This window comes from Neoarius graeffei, chromosome 10, assembly GCF_027579695.1.
Source record: "Neoarius graeffei isolate fNeoGra1 chromosome 10, fNeoGra1.pri, whole genome shotgun sequence".
Taxonomy (NCBI): Eukaryota; Metazoa; Chordata; class Actinopteri; order Siluriformes; family Ariidae; genus Neoarius; species Neoarius graeffei.
This window is the reverse complement of record NC_083578.1, coordinates 18,782,968-18,788,967: the sequence shown is the minus strand read 5'-3', so window position 1 is coordinate 18,788,967 and position 6,000 is coordinate 18,782,968.

Sequence of the window (6,000 nt, the reverse complement as noted above, 5' to 3'; positions counted from 1 at the left end):
CGCGCGCGAAAAGAGCTGCGCGCGCGCGGATTTTATTCCCCCCCCACCCCCTTTCAATCCAGCGCGCGCTTCCCGCCCTTTTCCTCTCAGGTAACTCGCGGTGAAATCATATTCACACGCGCGCGCATGTTTCGTCTTCCCTTAAGCTAACAGGCTAATCTTCTTCTTCTTCTTCTCCTCTGTGGCAGAGCCGACTGTAGATAAAGGATACAAGATGGAGAAGATAAGTGAGAAAAGAAGCGTCGGAAGGATGAAAAGTTCAGTCAGTCAGGCGGTGAGTCGGTGAATTTGTACATCAGGGTCCATTTTCTTAGCGTTTCTCCAGTCAGCCACCTCACAACTCATTCACAGTTCTCACTCCTGTGTGTGTTTTTGTTAAGCCGAGCGACAAGCAGGTCCTTCTTACACACACACACACACACACACACACACACACACTGCGGTAAAGGAAAGACGGTGAGAGAGAGAGAGAGAGAGAGAGAGAAAAGCCCACGACGCTAATAGCGCAGCTCCTCAGGGTCACGATTCATGTTGCTACTTCACAGGTGCCTCCTACCTACGCGCGCGTGCTTGAGCTTCACTGCTCCTGTTTGTCAAGCTGTCCATCTCAGTGCTGCTGAAGTGGATCATCATCATCAGCATCATCATCATCATCATCATCAGCAAACAGCCAAGAAAACAGTTTCAAGTTAAAAGTAAACACAGAGAAGTCTCTCAGGTGCTGAGCTCGAGAAAGTCTCGTTGAAATAAAACATATTCCAGTCACAGGCGTCCAGTTCTGTGATGGACAATGATGACCGTGAAGTATGGGATGCTCTCTCTCTCTTCTCTCTCCTCCCTCCCTCCCTCCCTTCCTATGCTTTAAAGCATCATAAACCTAATACCGGGATCAGTCCGACATGATATTTTTGTCTTGCACGATATCACCAATCATAGTACCGTAAATACTTGCAGTGTCTGGGTCAGGAGACTGGCCCATGGGCTATCACAGAGTTCTCTCTCTCTCTTCTCTCTCTCTCCTCCCTCCTTTCCTATGCTTTAAAGCATCATAAACCTAATACCGGGATCAGTCCGACATGATATTTTTGTCTTTCACGATATCACCAATCATAGTACCGTAAATACTTGCAGTGTCTGGGTCAGGAGACTGGCCCATGGGCTATCACGGAGTTCTCTCTCTCTCTTCTCTCTCTCTCCTCCCTCCTTTCCTATGCTTTAAAGCATCATAAACCTAATACCGGGATCAGTCCGACATGATATTTTTGTCTTTCATGATATCACCAATCATAGTACCGTAAATACTTGCAGGGTCTGGGTCAGGAGACTGGCCCATGGGCTATCACGGAGTTCTCTCTCTCTCTTCTCTCTCTCTCCTCCCTCCTTTCCTATGCTTTAAAGCATCATAAACCTAATACCAGGATCAGTCAGACATGATATTTTTGTCTTTCACGATATCACCAATCATAGTACCGTAAATACTTGCAGTGTCTGGGTCAGGAGACTGGCCCATGGGCTATCACGGAGTTCTCTCTCTCTCTTCTCTCTCTCTCCTCCCTCCTTTCCTATGCTTTAAAGCATCATAAACCTAATACCGGGATCAGTCCGACCTGATATTTTTGTCTTTCACGATATCACCAATCATAGTACCGTAAATACTTGCAGTGTCTGGGTCAGGAGACTGGCCCATGGGCTATCACGGAGTTCTCTCTCTCTCTTCTCTCTCTCTCCTCCCCCTTTTCCTATGCTTTAAAGCATCATAAACCTAATACCGGGATCAGTCCGACATGATATTTTTGTCTTTCACGATATCACCAATCATAGTACCGTAAATACCTGCAGTGTCTGGGTCAGGAGACTGGCCCATGGGCTATCAAAGAGTTCTCTCTCTCTCTCCTCCCTTCCTTCCTATGCTTTAAAGCATCATAAACCTAATACTGGGATCAGTCCGACATGATATTTTTGTCTTTCACGATATCACCAATCATAGTACCATAAATACTTGCTGTGTCTGGGTCAGGAGACCGGCAGCACTACAAGTTTGACCCTGACCAATCGTTGTTCATGTCCTTGCATGTAATCTGGGAGGAAGGTCAAGAAATTGTCACTGATGCCTGTCAAGGAGGGGCAATGGTTAGCACTGTCGCCTCACAGCAAGAAGGTCCTGGGTTCGAGCCCAGCGGGCAGTGAGGACCTTTCTGTGTGGAGTTTGCATATTCTTGACCGTGTCTGCATGGGTTTCCTCCGGGTGCTCCGATTTCCCCTACAGTCCAAAGACATGCAGGTTAGGTTAATTGGTGGCTCTAAATTGACCGTAGGTGTGAATGTGTGTGAGTGTGAATGGTTGTTTGTCTCTATGTGTTAGCCCTGCAATAACCTGGCGACTTGTCCAGGGTGTACCCCGCCTCTCACCCATAGTCAGCTGGGATAGGCTCCAGCTTGCCTGCGACCCTGTAGAACAGGATAAGTGGCTACAGATAATGGATGGATGGGATATCTAGGAGTTGTCAAACTAGGCAACAAAATACATTCAGGGTACTTCGTCAGAGTATTCTTCGATATTGGCTCTAAATTGACTGTAGGTGTGAATGTGAGTGTGAATGGTTGTTTGTCTCTGTATCAGCCCTGCAATAACCTGGCAACTTGTCCAGGGTGTACCCCACCTCTCGCCCATAGTCAGCTGGGATAGGCTCCAGCTTGCCTCCGACCCTGTAGAACAGGATAAGCGGCTACAGATAATGGATGGGCTATCAAGGAGTTGTCAAACTAGGCAAGAAAATACATTCAGGGTACTTCGTCAGGATATTCTTCGATTATGTCACACTACAAGGCTTGTTCATCGTTCGCAAAGTTCATATTTGGGCCTGATATTGGAATAAGCATATTTTCTTGCCTACTTTGACAACTCAGAAATAGGGGTACAGTAGGAGTCCATTTCTGTCCCCAAGGTACAGTCTGCACTAATGTATCCCCTATGGCTATTATTGGACCTCAAGGACCAAAAAGGTACATATATGTCCCCAAGCAGTATATAAAGGGTACAAATTAGTACCTTCGAGGGTACTACTCCTAAAGGTACAATAATGTACCTTATTTTCTAAGAGTGTATGATGTGTTCTTTGATAGCCATGATTGACAATTTCTTGATCCTCCTCCCTGACGATACGTCCGCTGAGTGTTATGGTGGAGACTTGATATCAATGTTAGCATGAAAGTTGAAACTCTGGATCTGATTTGTTTGAGCCAAGTGTACATATGAGGAGGTGAGAAAGTGCTGGTCAGACTAAAGCACTGCTGCATCAGTTGCTTCAGTAGAGAAGAATTTCCACTGCCACCACTATCGGTAGTTTAATGGATTTACAAAAGTTATGATTGCCGTTAGCAGCATGGCGGTGTAGCGGTCAGTGCTGTTGCCTCACAGTAAGACGGTTCTGGGTTTGAGCCCAGTGGCCGACGGGGGCCTTTCTGTGTGGAGTTTGCATGTTCTCCCTGTGTCTGTGTGGGTTTGCTCCAGTTTCTCAGCCCTAAGCTATCTCTGGCTGATGAAAAACATACTTCCAATGAAACAGGCCTTACAAAAAGTCTCTCCACCAAATTGGGTGGTATAACTGTTGCTCTGTTATTTTACACTGACTTGTTTATCCCCTGTAGGGAGAACAATTGAGGAGGATATAAATATAGCAAAATAATTGTATGTTTCCTTCACAACAAGTTACATACTCATTTTGGGTTAACTTACATTTATTTCTTCAAAGCTATTTCCTGACCCCTTTAAATTTCATAATTGATTTATCTGAGGCTTCAATGGGCAATGCAGTGGGACAGAGGGTAGTGTTGCACCTCACAGCTCCAGAGTCCCCAGTTTGATCCTGAGCTCAAGTTACTGTTGGTGCTATCATTTTGGATGCTCAGCCTATCCTGGAAACACTGGGCATGATGCAAGGATGCACCCTGGATCGGAGGCCAGTCCACTGCATGGGAGCATGAACACACACTCACACCTTGGGGTAATGTAGCTTAGCCAATAATTTGCAAGCAACATTTATTTTGTAACAGTAATCATCCATCCATCCATTATCTGTAGTTGCTTATCCTGTGCAGGGTCGTAGGCAAGCTGGAGCCTATCCCAGCTGACTATGGGGAGGAGGCGGGGTACACCCTGGACAAGTCACCAGATCATCGTAGGGCTGACACTTAGAGACAAACAACCATTCACACTCACATCTACAGTCAATTTAGAGCCACCAGTTAGCTTAACCTGCATGTCTTTGGACTGTGGGGGAAACCAGAGCACCCAGAGGAAACCCACGCAGACACGGGGAGAACATGCAAACTCCACACAGAAAGGCCCCCATCGGCCACTGGGCTCAAACCCAGCACTTTCTTGCTGTGAGGCGAAAGAGCTAACCACTACACCACCGTGCAGCCTGACATCAAACAGTAAACAGTAAATAGCCCTATTCAACACCACAACTGTAGTAATCCATATTATGCCAAGAACCACTCAACTAAGTAAAGAGAAACAAGTCCATCATTACTTTAAAACATGAAGTCTCATCTCATTATCTCTAGCCGCTTTATCCTTCTACAGGGTCGCAGGCAAGCTGGAGCCTATCCCAGCTGACTACGGGCGAAAGGCGGGGTACACCCTGGACAAGTCGCCAGGTCATCACAGGGCTGACACATAGACACAGACAACCATTCACACCTACGGTCAATTTAGAGTCACCAGTTAACCTAACCTGCATGTCTTTGGACTGTGGGGGAAACCAGAGCACCCAGAGGAAACCCACGCAGACACGGGGAGAACATGCAAACTCCACACAGAAAGGCCCCCATCGGCCACTGGGCTCGAACCCAGCACTTTCTTGCTGTGAGGCGAAAGAGCTAACCACTACACCACCGTGCCGCCTAAAACATGAAGTGACTTTTCATTAGTAAAGAAAAACTATTTAATTAGAAGGTGTATCCAAACTTTTGACTAGTACTATACATAGAGATTATAAGTGTTATAACGGAGCTATTAATTCTTTGGAGCGTTACTTCCTGCACTCTAAATCCTCCAATTCAATAAGCCTATAAGGAAATAAGGAAAGACACAGGAAATAACCCTCATATCTTTTATGTTCTATGGCGGAATCAGAACAAGTGTGGTGTGGTCATATTTATGAAGTACTTTGTCTCCATCTGGTGTTCGATTTGAAAGTTGGCATTTAAAAAGGTATTGCTCTTTGCAGGTGTTTTTAATGGAGCATTCCTTTTTCTGTTCCAATTTGTTTGGATTTTCACCCCAGCTAATTAATTAAAAAGTGTCTGCCATTTTCCTGTATTGTCTGAACAGCTAAAGATTGGTAAAAGACAAGGTGGATTTTTTTTTCCCCCAACCTCAACTGTCCAGTTTTGGTGAGCCTCTGCTCACTGTAACCTCAGATTCCTGTTCTTGGCTGAAACCCAATGTAGCCTTCTGCTATTGCAGCTCTTCCACTACAAGGTTCGATGTGTTGTGCATTCTAAACTACTTTTCTCCTCACCACAGATGTAAAGACTGGTTGTTGGAGTTACCACATTCCTGTGAGCTTGAACCAGTCTGGCCATTCTCCTGTAACCTCCCAAAAGTGTCAGTAATTCTGCAGCTGGCCACATGTACTGAGCCAGATAGAAAAAATGAAATCTTGTTTGTGGGTTTTTTTCACACCCTAAAAATACTTTACATGTTATTAAACATATTTATGTAGCGAAAACTCTTCCCATCCCAACACTTGTGATGTTTTCTTGACAGCATCTCAAAGAAGAGGCCATGACACTGTTTTGTAGTAGATACATGAATCTTTATTACTTTAATATAATTTACTTTAATACAATTTGCATTTTGGTTACAACTGTATATAACACAATCATAAAAGAAATATAATAATATATCTATTATATTCCTGTTAATAATAAACTGTACACCTGTTGGATATTCATATTTATATATATTTACAATACATACACAGCCATAGA